This window comes from Oreochromis niloticus, linkage group LG3 (genome assembly GCF_001858045.2).
Source record: "Oreochromis niloticus isolate F11D_XX linkage group LG3, O_niloticus_UMD_NMBU, whole genome shotgun sequence".
Classification (NCBI taxonomy): domain Eukaryota; kingdom Metazoa; phylum Chordata; class Actinopteri; order Cichliformes; family Cichlidae; genus Oreochromis; species Oreochromis niloticus.
The window spans coordinates 76,113,491-76,127,212 of record NC_031967.2 but is presented as its reverse complement, the minus strand read 5'-3'; the positions used below and the strand labels follow the sequence as shown (position 1 = coordinate 76,127,212).

Sequence of the window (13,722 nt, the reverse complement as noted above, 5' to 3'; positions counted from 1 at the left end):
TCCACAACACTTTATGCAACTACTAAACATTATTATCCCCGTGCTATATTTTCTAATATGAAAACATCATCTCATACAGACATCATGTCCTCAAATAAACATTGAAACATGGGGAGACTTCTCTTTAAAGGCAAAATTAACCCATAACACCACAATATCAGAAGGCCAACACAAAAATTTAAACCTGTTGCTGCTAGTTTTTTAATTCTGAGTACCATTTATTTTTTGATTGACATCATACTTATAATTGTCATAATAAATGCAAAAATAACAACAGCAACAAAGAGTTTAATAAAGGGTCAAAATAAATTTGAACAGTTATCCTTACCTTGTTGATTCCAAATAATTTTGGATACCTTGTTTAGTTTCTCTGAGTGGATCAAGATACTGCGACTTCTTTTCTTGTGGGTAAATGACCTACAATAAAATTGGGTGGAGAATGACATGTAATAATTCAATATTTAAGATTATCTGCATGCCATGCATTTGTCTTACAAAACTGATTTGATGAATAGTGTAAATGCAGTTATTTTTTACCACTAATGTCCAGTGATGATGTTCATGTACAATTCCCAGAATGACTTCATGCTCCATGGGTTTGATCTTAACCCTTGGATACACAACCTAACAATACCTACACTCTTCCACGAGTGGGGTCAAAAATGACCCCAAATAGAAACAATGCATTTTGCTATAAACTCGGTTGTTATTCTTCAAAATCTTTAAAACAAAGAGTTGTAATAGTTTCATATTTGAGGTATTCCTCATAAAACATGTTTGTGACATGAGGCCCTTTGCATTTTTATTTATTTTTTCATTAATTTTAAGAAATTGCTGTTTTTGTATCACTTGTATCACTTTTGTATGCTTGCGCTGCATATACTGCAGAAGTTGGGCCTTCCTTCTGAAAGGCACAAGTTGTTCATCCACTGTAACACAATCACTGAGGATGAATTTCTGCCTGCAGTTGACCAGGAACAGGCCCAATATGTAGCGGAAAGCTGCCGTGTGGTTTGTTTTCAGTCGGTAGGCTCTGGTCCTCTTGTCATGAAAGTGCAAGAAACGGTGAATGTGTTCAAATCTTTGAATTGACATAGAAGGCCTTGTACAATGGGTTATGCAGAGGACTCCTAAAAAACATACCGACTGGTACATTCCAGTTCTTCTCACTTCCTGCAAGAATGGTCAATCAAATGAAGGCCAGGAGCTTATGTTTGATGACATTTTTCCACTCTTTTCCCCTGTCTGTGGCTTCTCTTCGTGCCTCCATGTTTGTGTATGACAGCACCTCTTCTATTATATTATCAGACATGAACATCTTCCATGCATCTATTGGGGAGACAGTACTAGACCCAGGTGCAAGCCATGGCCGACTAATTCAGAATATTGTGGCTAATGCAGTAAGAGGGGCTCATTCTGTTAGACTCAATATCCATTTCCTCTTCAGGGGACTCATCAGAGGACTCCTCTGTGTCTGACTGGCCTTGTTCAGTGGGGGGGACAATAGTCTGGGTCCTCTATATCTGAGATGTCAGATTCTGAGTCAGTGCCTCCGATGGGCTCTTCATCTCATCCATCCTGGATCATTTGTAGGGCAAGGTCCACAGGGATCCTAACTGGCCTCATAGTAGCCATGTTACTTCAGGTATTTCAAAAAAACATCAGAAAGGACAATGTTTGAAATGCACAGGAAACTATAAACAGGGCTGCACATAAATGGTCAGCAGGTGCGCATTCGCTGTCAAAATAATAGACACGGACCAGATAAGAAGTTGGAATGTGTGTTTGCATAGATGAGATGTTCTGGAGGAGGACAGACATTTGTTCAGAACTCTTAAAGATGTCGAAGAACCAAGCTCTGTAAGCAATTACTTTGCTGTTCTTCCACCGCAAAAGAAGTGTGTATTCTCTGAATTTCCAGGAATACTTTTATTTTGACAGCGAATGCACACCTGCGGACCACTTATGTGCAGCCCTGACTATAAATCATGTATGTTTCTGTGTAAAAAATAATTCCTGATCCATCAGATGTGTAAGTGTGACAGTCAGAGTTGCTAAGAATGAAAGTTTCATAGAAGATTCCATAGGAACTGCTTGGGGTCATTTTTGACCCCACTTGTGGAAGAGTGTGGTAGTGATAAAAAAACTGCATTTTTTTTAAATTAATGAAAAAATAAATAAAAATACAAATGACTGTCAGGATTCCTGGGTCATTGACCCAGCGTTTTCAGTTCATGTTCTGTTTTCACCACTCCTACCATTTCCTGTTTCATTATGTTCAGCTGTGTATTCGCCTGTGTCCAATTATCGTCATCATCCAGTCTGTGTATTTAATTTCCTCAGTTTTACCACTTCTCTGTCGTGTCATTGATGTTATTGTGATGTTATGTTGTCGGTTCCGCCTGCATTCAGTCAGCCAGCCATTCAGTCCTTCAGTCAGTCAGTCCATCATTCGTTCATTCAGTCAGTTGTCCAGCCAGCCAGCCGTTTCCTACTTCTGTTCTGTTTGTTCACTCCATCGACAATAAACACCCACCTTCACCTACCTACCTGTGAGTCCAGCGTTTGGGTCCTCCTTCTCTCATCCACGCCTCCACGACACAAACCCCTGACAATGGCCTCATATTACAAACATATTTTATGAGGAATACCTGGAATATGAATATATTACAACTTTTCATTTTAAAGATTTTGAAGAAAAATAACCCGTGGGGTCATTTTCGTGTGCATCTAAGGGTTAAATTGAAACAAAAGAATAAAAATATTAACTTCAGACATAAAAAAAGAAATGCAATAACATGTTGTTTAGAGTCCTTTTTTATTAAAGCAATTAATGATATATTATATATCATCCACTTATATAGCACTCTGCAACAGCCATGATTCACCCCTCATTTCTTTAAACTGTGCAAGAAGCTGGACTATCTTATATTTTTTATAAGTGGTTTTGCACATTACTTCCTCCAAAACTAATAAAGGTCTTTCTAAGGATTTTTTTTGGACATGGAGTTCATTTTCACTGATTTTCAACACGATCATTGTACCATCTGCAGAATAATGTTTAATGCTTTCTTAAGCCTCTTCAACAGTGACATATGAATCACTTGAGAATAAAAAGGTACCTATTTAAGAGATGAAGCAGTGTTGATGATTTCAAAAGAGGTATTAGCCCAAATGTTTGCAAATTTCAGCATTGATTGAAGTGTGTACAAAATAAGGAGGAAACCAGACAAGCAGAGAACAAAAGAGAACTGGCAAGTCTAATAAACTATCCACATCTACAAACCCCAGTCTCAATTCATTCTTTCTCCATAAGCTGTTATCCAATCTAAATCTGGATGTGGATATGATCCGAGGTACTTAAACAATACACACAAGATTCTTTCTAGAGATACCTACCTTGAGTCTTGGAGCTTTTCTCTTCCAAATGGCAGTCATTGAAAATGAATCAATGAATGCTGCTTTTGCTGAATTATGGCGATTGCATTGTCTCACCATGATCGCAAGATATGCATTAATAGACTGCGAATACAAAATGTAAACATTTTTTAACTGTTGTCAAGTAATAAAACACTGATAGTTGCATTGTTGTCAGTAAAGATCACTGTACCTCACTTTCCAACTCCATGTCCGGACCAATTTGTTGGATATCCCAGTAGAATAATTTGTAAGCACCAATTTTTGAGAGTAGAAGATGAGGACTCTTTCCACCCCAGGCATCCATTATATCTACAAGAAGTAATGAGAAAAAGAGATTAATTATGTTTTTTCTTGAAGCTACATGAATAGATTTTAAAATACTCATGTTCAAGGCTTGCACCTGTGGCCTTTACTATTACAAAACCATTTCTGGAAAAATGTTATTTTTCTCCTCCAAAACTATTATTATTATCTTTAAAATAGAGTGTCAATTTCTGGGCTGTTAAAGGCAGCATCTTAAAGAGTATTTGATCTTTCAAACTATTGCTGGCAGGCAGTCATCATCACATCATTAATATACTGCTTGTAGTGGGCATTCTATGTCACTAACAGCATATATGACAGCAATTTTAGAAAATAAGAAAATGATGAACATACACTACTAGTCAAAATTAGGGACACACCTTCCCATTCAGTGTTTTTCTGTGTGTTCATGCTTTTCATGCAGTGACAATCATCTTAGGTGACTACCCCATGAAGCTCACTGACAGAAGGCCTAGAGTGCGCAAAGCAGTGATCAAAGCAAAGGGTGGCTAATTTGAAGAATCTAAGATATAAAAATATTTTTGGGTCTTTTATACTTGTTGGTTTACTACATCATTTGTGTTAGGGTTAGTGCTCCATATGTGTCCATTCATAGTTTTGATGCCTTGAGTTCTAATGAACAATGAATCTACAAAATAGACAAGGAAATTAAGAAAAAATATTAAAATGAAGGTGTGTCCAAACTTTTCACTCTTAGTGTACATCAGATGTACAATATCAATCATGAACATTCGGGGTTACACAACAACAAAAGAAAGATTCACAGTTTTGAAGGACTCACTTTTTCATTTGTGTAATTTTACACATGTGGCTTACATCCTTTTCCAAGTTTTCTATACTGTTTTGCACCATGAAGTTTTTTTTTTAAACATTACCATATTGTTGAATTTAAAGATTCTTTTAGGAAATATACCTAAAAAATCTGGTTAAAGGTGTAAAATTTGCTATGCCATGATCTACAGAGTACTGAAACAAACACTGTCATAGGAACAAAAGTCCTTTTTAAAAAAATATTATATTTATTTACATTTCTCTGCAACAGGTTCAGTGTATCTTTGAGGTGGTGATGCTGGAGGTGGTGCAGGGCTAGCTTGTGCGGCTGTTGCTGGGGCTGGTGTCACAAGTGGAACTGTTGCTTCCATGGTTTGTGCTGTAGATTGCTGGGCTGTAATCTGTGAGGCTTGTGTGGTTGTAGCATTTGGAGCTGTGGTCTGTGAGGCTGGCTCTGCTGTTGTGGTCTGTGAGGCTGGGTCTGCTGCTGTTTGGGATTTGGTTTGTAGAGCTGTAGCGTGTTCTGGTGCTGTAGCACTTGTGGCTGGTTCTGGTGGTTTGTTCGCTTTCTGTGCTGTTGCTCCTGACTCTGGATCTGATACCGTTGTTGCTATACCTTGTGGAACTGGAGATGGATGTTGTGTTTGAACTGGTAGTGATGCAAGTGATGCCATTGGTGCTGTAGCCTGAGTAGCTCTAGGAGGAGGTGGTGGTGGTGGTGCAACCGCCACTGGTGCTGCTGTAGTCTTTGGAGCTAGAGCAGATGCTGGTGCTGCTGCAGCTTGTGGTGCTGCTGGACCAGGTTGTGCTGTTAGTAATGTGGCTGCTGTTTTCTTTAAACCCCGGTGTGGCACTCTTGGCATGCTGTCTTTGCTTAACCTTAGTTGGTCAATATTTACTTTTGGAATGATTGTCCCATTGGAATCCTGAAGATCTGCACTTTTACCTTGGATTGCTGTAATAATGTAAGGGCCTAAAAAGTTTGCTTCAAGTTTTCCCCCTTTCCTCTGCTGGCTTCTTATGTTAGCTCTTAAAAGCTTGTCACCAACTTTGAAGACGATATCTCTCTTCATCATTTTTATTTTGCCCTTTGTTTTTTCCTGAGCTTTGACCACATTGTCCTTCAACAGTTCCAACAGCTTTTGATGCTTTTGAATGTCTTCCGACAGCTCCTCCTGCCCCACAATGTCTTCCACACTCTCATCAACCTTTGAATCAAAAGACATGTCTATCATTACTATAATTTGTGTAAGATACACAGATAATACATAAAAGAACTGAGAAATACGGTGAAAATTTACATTGTCTTTGGTAAGGTTTTAAGACACAATGTATTGCTGGCAAAGATTCAGTGTATCTTGGGATTGATTGGACATGAAGAAAACTGTTACTGAGGGTTTGAACAATCCATAAAAATATTCAGTGGTGTAGTGCTTTTATGGTGGTGACGTAACATCCATTGAAATCCATTGAAACTGATCTCCCTGCACCTCAAAAACTAAAAACGTTTCGTTGTGTGGGATTTTCGTGTAGTTTGTCAGAGACAGAAAGACATACCATGAACTCTTCTGGGATTTCGGAAGGATAGCGAGCCTCTCTGCCAAACATTAGGTAGTAAGGTGAGTATTTGGTGGTCACTTGCTTTTTAGTTCTGATTCCAAACATTACAGCATCCAGATACTCATCCCACATTTCTGGATGGTCGCCAACAACTTTGCACAGGGCTCTGACAATGAAAGCACATAAAAGACATTCATATGAAAGATCATTTACATTTTTTAATAATTTAATGTCATGCATTCATGTTTTGGTTGAAGGGAACCCCCATAAATGTATAACATGTACTCCAAGAATTTACCTCTGGATGGTGCCATTCATTTTCTCCACCAGCCCATTTGTTTGTGGGTGATAGGGGGAGCAGAGGCTTCTTTTAATTTTTAACAATCCGCAAACCCTTTTGTTGAGCTGCAAAAGCAAGTAATATACACTGACTATAAGCACATTACAATAAGAATTTAAATAAACAGCTGTCATACTAATATCTCAAAAATAGATTTATAAAGAACAGAAAATGAACCATTTTCCAAAAATTATTCAAATATGAGTTCACATATTTTTGCCAAAGACTAAAGTACTTACAGAATTGACAAATTCTTTGCCTTGGTCAATAAGAATCCTTTTTGGGGCTTCGAACTGGTGGACAAATTTTATGAGACAGTTTGTCACTTCCCCAGCTGATTTTGACTTTAAAGGGTATGTTTGTGGCCATTTTGTAAAATAATCAATAAAAACACATATGTATTGATGTCCATTGTTGGTTTCAGTAAGTTTTCCAATAAGGTCCATCCCAACCAGTTCCAATGGCTGAGAGACCTTAAAAACACAATCATAGTTAAGTTAATAATACTGAAATTGTGTGATTAAATGTGATTATTTGCTATGGTCGATGACTAACCTTTATCGGAATGTATTCCGCTGGTTTTTTAATTGTCGCAGCACTTGCCTGGCAAAGTGCACACTGGGAAACCTAATCAAAAATAAAAGCAATTCAATAAGAAACACAAGAGTTGATGATCAAGGTTTACATAACTTATTTTGAGAGATACAGAAACATTGCTGTGTTCCCCTTAAAATAGGTTAGCTGTAGTAGAATTACATAGACTTTGTTTTGGAGTACCCACCCAATTATTGATGTCCACTGACATCCCTGGCCAGTAGAACCGCTTTGAAATGGCTTCTCTTGTTTTTGTTTGCCCGCAATGGGCCCCAGTAGGACTGGCATGAAAATCTGAAAAAATTGTGTTTGCCTTATCAGCCCCACAGACTACCGTTGTCTTATGGTTTTGTCTGTGCCTTTGTTGTTAAAAGTAATGTTTGACTTTATGACTTTCTGTATAGTTTCTGGGATGCTTAGAACTCCACTTGCACTTCTGCAAATAGTTTATTTTGATGCACATGGTGTTTTTTTGCAAATTTGTATTATAATAGTCATTTGTTTTTCCTGTAGTATATAAAACCTGGTGTATCTAAAAAAAAAAAGTATGAAGCCACTTCAAATAAATTTCTTGTGGTTGGAAACTATTTTGTGGAACTCTTTTGTATTTACAGTTTTGAGGGATAAACCTCTGAGATTTCTCTAACTAGAAATATATGTAAAAAAAAACAAAACAAAAAAGATTTTCAATTTTTTTGTGGTTTGTTGTACTTTTTTGCAATTCATGTAGTTACTATGGACTTAATGTATACATGTTATTAAAAATTTGGGATATAACCGTTGTATTGATGTATAGCAACTTGAAATACAGCATCTTAAAATACAAAGATAAGCTCTGGCGGACTTGGTTCTATGGTAGGTCTTAAAGGGTTAATAAAGAGCAAAATTGCTCTTTAGCTCTTTATTAACCCTCCGTTTTAGTGACCCATGAACAGAAAAAAGCCCTGTGAACATGTTCCTACAGGTCAACAGTGGGCAGCTGTGGGTGAACTGAGGGCCTGTCTGGGTCGAATAAACCACGCTTTTTATATCACGTGGGCCCCAAGTGCGTGCGCAGACTCAAAGTCTCTACTTTTAAGACTAGGCTTAAAACTTTCCTTTTTGCTAAAGCATATAGTTAGGGCTGGACCCGGTGACCCTGAATCCTCCCTTAGTTATGCAGCAATAGACGTAGGCTGCCAGGGGATTCACATGATGCATTGAGTTATTCCTTTTTAGTTATCTTTCTCACACACTATGTGTTAATAGACCTCTCTGCATTGAATCATACTTGTTATTAATCTCTGTCTCTCTTGAACAGCATGTCTTTTATCCTGTTTTCCTTCTCCCTTCCCAACCGGTCGCAGCAGATGGCCGCCCCTCCCTGAGCCTGGCTCTGCCGGAGGTTCCTTCCTGTTAAAAGGGAGTTTGTCCTTCCCACTGTCACCAGAGAGCTTGCTCATAAGGGTCATATGATTGTTGGGTTTTTCTCTGTATGTATTATTGTAGGGTCTACCTTACAATATAAAACGGCTTGAGGTGACTGTTGTTGTGATTTGGCAGTATATAAATAAAATTGAATTGAATTGAAGTCCTGAGTACCTTTACCTCTGCCTACATAGCTGTACCTCAGGGAGCATTTCACACCAGTACTGAAGCTGGAGTAGCCTCCAAGGGTTCCATCTGAAATTCCGTCTCTTATATGGCTGGTCATGGAAAGCTCAAGTGCTATCTTATGAGCAAAGAGGTAAAAGGGTAGTCAAAAACAATCAAATATTACACCTTAGTCAGGTGTGCTTCTTCAGTTTAGGAATGGCTGTTAATAATGTTTAGTGACCACACTGAAAGTGTCACAATGATTTAAGTGTGCGGACAGCTTCTTGTTCTTCAAGTGTAAATTCCTTCCCATTTCCACCACTATAGTGTTATTGTACTACAACTAATAATTGAATCCAGTGGTCCTTCTTGTGATTAATTTAGGAAACAAGAGGACAGATAGAAATTGCGGTAGTGTGGGGCACAGATAAAATGATCAGGCACCCAACTAAGCGATCACACTTCAATACCAGTGTTGTGGAAATTTGATTACCAAAGCCTGCAGACACGATGAGTTGTAACAACACCTTTATTTCAGCTATCTCATGCATAAGGAGGGACGTCAGTCAGGGGGCGCTGAAAGTCGTCTCTGACAATGAACAGTTCAGGTCCCTTTTGTACACAGTCACAGAACAAAAGGCTTTTACAGTTGCAGTTCACACCTTGGCTCTAAACAGAAAAACTCTCTATCACCTGTGTGAATCTCCCCCACTCTGGGGTCAAGCCTTCCTGTATGAGCTTCCGTCTCCTGGCTTCCGTCTCCTGGGAGACATTCGCCAGTTTCTCACCGTCTGTTTCCCAGCGTGAATGAGGTGTGAACCAGACATACTAAATTAAGTAACATGAAAGCATTTCATCAAGACAATACATTAAAGGACAATACACTAAAGAGTAGTCCCACAACAACCAGTGCACACAATTTTAATTCAAAGCCAGGAACAACCATCAACCATACAGTTCCATGTGTGCACACTGGATGCCACAAAGATGCCCTGAAGACAGAAGAGTCAGAGTTAAAATCACTAGCACAAGATTTTAAAAACCTCAAGAAAACTAAGCAAGCTATGTATCAAAAATATTTAAAACTGTCACGATCCTGGGTCCTTTTGACCCAGCGTTTTGTGTTTTCTACTAGTGTCATTTTGGTTCTGTTCTTCCTCCGGTTTAGTGTTGTTCTGTTCTGCCGTCTACCCTTGTGTTAAGTCCGCGTTTGCTAGTCTGTGTCTTTGTGTGTATGTGTTTCCTGTTTTATTGTGACGGTCTGTGCCTTATGTCAGTGTGTCCTGTTTACGTTCCTCCACCTCGTCAGCTGTGATGTCTTCCAGGTGTGTTCCCCTCCTGTTTCCCTTCCCCTGATTCCTGGCGTGTGTATTTATAGTGTGTGTTACCTCGTCCTCGTCGCTGGTTCGTCTGTGTTATTCCCCTCCATTTTCCTGCGTATTCTGGCCGCATTATTCTCCCTGCATCTCCGTTTCATGTTTCAAGGTTTCAGCTCGCTCACCACTTAAGCAGTCTGCATCTTGGGTCCTTATCTACACTCCACACGTCTGCCACATCGGACGTGACAGCACGAACCAGCCAACACATGGATCCAGCAGACTTACCCGGGGAGAGCGATCTGATGCGAGTCCAACGCCTGGTTGAGTGGATAACCCACACCTCGAATATGAGAGCTAGGATCGTGGGGATAAATGGCATTGAGGAGATCCTCAAAGGAAATCCCTATCTCCGCCAGGTCAGAGGATGTTCGGACTTATTGGCCAACTTGTATGAAGCCCGGGAGGCGGCGCGAGCTTGGGAAATATCGGGCGTCCAGCAGCGACAGCCAACAGCCACCCCGGAGCAGCCGCGTCAGCCTCACCTGCCGGATGCGAGTTTACCCGGCCTGTCGGTGCCGGCTGCGGGGAAGAAACGTCGATCGCGCCGCCGGCGCGCCACCCCACAGCCGGACATTCGGACTTCTACATCGTCGGCTGTGGTGGGTGAGGACTCTTTTTCCGTTATGGATTGTGGAACTGTTTGTTCTGGGGCAGTGTTTTGTGCTGCAGATAGCAATGTAAACAGCTTATCGCCTGCTCAGCCATTCTTAGCTCAGTTAGCTGCCCAGCTGCCACTCTCAGCTCAGTTAGCTGCTACGCAGCCGCTCTCCACTCAGTCTCCAGTGTCAGTCGCTCACTCACCGTCTACTCAGTCTCCGGTGCCACACTCTGCTCAGTCTCCGGTGCCACACTCTGCTCAGTCTCCGGTGCCACACTCTGCTCAGTCTCCGGTGCCACACTCTGCTCAGTCTCCGGTGCCACACTCTGCTCAGTCTCCGGTGCCACACTCTGCTCAGTCTCCAGAGCTCCCAGCTTCACCCTCAGTGCAGTTTCCAGAGCTCTCAGCTTCACCCTCAGTGCAGTTTCCAGTGCCCCCAGCTTCACCCTCAGTGCAGTCTCCAGTGCCCCTTTCGGCTCAGTTCCCCCCAGTGTCACCTGTAGTTCAGTCTCCAGTGCCTCCAGTGTCACCTGTAGTTCAGTCTCCAGTGCCTCCAGTGTCACCTGTAGTTCAGTCTCCAGTGCCTCCAGTGTCACCTGTAGTTCAGTCTCCAGTGCCTCCAGTGTCACCTGTAATTCAGTCTCCAGTGTCACCTGTCGTTCAGTCTCCAGTGCCTCCAGTGTCACCTGTAGTTCAGTCTCCAGTGCCTCCAGTGTCACCTGTAGTTCAGTCTCCAGTGTCACCTGTCGTTCAGTCTCCAGTGCCTCCAGTGTCACCTGTCGTTCAGTCTCCAGTGCCTCCAGTGTCACCTGTAGTTCAGTCTCCAGTGTCACCTGTCGTTCAGTCTCCAGTGCCTCCAGTGTCACCTGTCGTTCAGTCTCCAGTGCCTCCAGTGTCGCCTGTCGTTCAGTCTCCAGTGCCTCCAGTGTCGCCTGTAGTTCAGTCTCCAGTGCCTCCAGTGTCGCCTGTAGTTCAGTCTCCAGTGCCTCCAGTGTCGCCTGTAGTTCAGTCTCCAGTGCCTCCAGTGTCGCCTGTAGTTCAGTCTCCAGTGCCTCCAGTGTCGCCTGTAGTTCAGTCTCCAGTGCCTCCAGTGTCGCCTGTAGTTCAGTCTCCAGTGCCTCCAGTGTCGCCTGTAGTTCAGTCTCCAGTGCCTCCAGTGTCGCCTGTAGTTCAGTCTCCAGTGCCTCCAGTGTCGCCTGTAGTTCAGTCTCCAGTGCCTCCAGTGTCGCCTGTAGTCCAGGCCCCAGTGCCGCCTGTAGTCCAGGCCCCAGTGCCGCCTGTAGTCCAGGCCCCAGTGCCGCCTGTAGTCCAGGCCCCAGTGCCGCCTGTAGTCCAGGCCCCAGTGCCGCCTGTAGTCCAGGCCCCAGTGCCGCCTGTAGTCCAGGCCCCAGTGCCTCCAGTGTCACCGTTACTTGTAGTTCAGGCCCCAGGGCCACCTGGTTCACCCGTTCACTCCACGCAGGGAGGAAGTCTTACGTCTTCTCAGTGTACTTTTCAGGGGTTAGCCGCCGTTGGTACAGTTTGCCACTCCAGGGCTCCCCCAGAGGCTAGGTGTCAGGCCCCAGCTAATTCTGGACCCCTGCAGTTTAAGCAGCCCCCTGAGTACCACCTCATGTCAGCGTTGCCTGGGCAGGGCCAGTGCTCTGGGCAGTGCCAGTTGCTTTCATGTGTGCTAGTGGCCTCCATGGCTGCTGGCTTAGTGATGGCTTCTGCTGGAGGGTCCGTGGGACCGCTCCGGCCTTCGTCTCGTGTCTCCGCTGGAGGGTCCGAGGGACCGCTCCGGCCTTCGTCTCTAGTCTCCGCTGGAGGGTCCGAGGGACCGCTCCGGCCTTCGTCTCTAGTCTCCGCTGGAGGGTCCGAGGGACCGCTCCGGCCTTCGTCTCAAGTCTCCGCTGGAGGGTCCGAGGGACCGCTCCGGCCTTCGTCTCAAGTCTCCGCTGGAGGGTCCGAGGGACCGCTCCGGCCTTCGTCTCAAGTCTCCGCTGGAGGGTCCGAGGGACCGCTCCGGCCTTCGTCTCCTGTCTCCGCTGGAGGGTCCGAGGGACCGCTCCGGCCTTCGTCTCCTGTCTCCGCTGGAGGGTCCGAGGGATCCGTCCAGCCTGCTGCAGCGCCTCCGTCTCCGGCTTCCACGCCGCCGCTTGCGGCCTCTTCGTCTCCGGCTTCCACGCCGCCGCCAGCGGCAGCGCCTCCGTCTCCGGCTTCCACGCCGCCGCCAGCTGCAGCGCCTCCGTCTCCGGCTTCCACGCCGCCGCCAGCTGCAGCGCCTCCGTCTCCGGCTTCCACGCCGCCGCCAGCTGCAGCGCCTCCGTCTCCGGCTTCCACGCCGCCGCCAGCTGCAGCGCCTCCGTCTCCGGCTTCCACGCCGCCGCCAGCTGCAGCGCCGCCGTCTCCGGCTTCCACGCCGCCGCCAGCTGCAGCGCCGCCGCCTCCGGCTTCCACGCCGCCGCCTGCAGCGCTTCCGTCTCTAGCTTCCACACCAGCTGCCGCCTCTTCATTCACGCCAGCTGCAGCGCCTCCGTCTCCGGCTTCCACGCCGCCGCCAGCTGCAGCTTCACCATCCACGCCAGCGGCAGCCTCACCATCTACGCCGCCGCCTGCAGCGCCGCCGCCTCCGGCTTCCACGCCGCCGCCTGCAGCGCCGCCGTCTCCGGCTTCCACGCCGCCGCCAGCTGCAGCGCCGCCGCCTCCGGCTTCCACGCCGCCGCCTGCAGCGCTTCCGTCTCTAGCTTCCACACCAGCTGCCGCCTCTTCATTCACGCCAGCTGCAGCGCCTCCGTCTCCGGCTTCCACGCCGCCGCCAGCTGCAGCTTCACCATCCACGCCAGCGGCAGCCTCACCATCTACGCCGCCAGCTGCAGCGCCGCCGCCTCCGGCTTCCACGCCGCCGCCTGCAGCGCCGCCGCCTCCGGCTTCCACGCCGCCGCCTGCAGCGCTTCCGTCTCTGGCTTCCATGCCAGCTGCCGCCTCTTCATTCACGCCAGCTGCAGCCTCACCATCTACGCCGCCAGCTGCAGTGCCTTCGTCTCCGGCTTCCTCGCCGTCGCCTGCGGCCTCTTCGTCTCCGGCTTCCTCGCCGTCGCCTGCGGCCTCTTCGTCTCCGGCTTCCTCGCCGTCGCCTGCGGCCTCTTCGTCTCCGGCTTCCTCGCCGTCACCTGCGGCCT

The 13,722-nt window shown here is 45.5% G+C and overlaps 2 long non-coding RNA genes across 2 annotated transcripts; both read right to left on the bottom strand.

Moving 5' to 3' along the window:
* Positions 1–572: 572 nt before the first annotated feature.
* Positions 573–3,710, bottom strand: LOC102079173 (uncharacterized). The gene is made up of 3 exons (XR_267674.3): positions 3,611–3,710; positions 3,400–3,522; positions 573–603 (listed from the first exon to the last, which is right to left on the bottom strand). It is a non-coding gene; the product is annotated as an uncharacterized LOC102079173 (long non-coding RNA).
* Positions 3,711–6,135: 2,425 nt separating this feature from the next.
* LOC102080010 (uncharacterized) lies at positions 6,136–6,679 on the bottom strand. The gene is made up of 3 exons (XR_001223233.3): positions 6,655–6,679; positions 6,374–6,480; positions 6,136–6,241 (listed from the first exon to the last, which is right to left on the bottom strand). It is a non-coding gene; the product is annotated as an uncharacterized LOC102080010 (long non-coding RNA).
* Between the last annotated feature and the right edge of the window lie 7,043 nt (positions 6,680–13,722).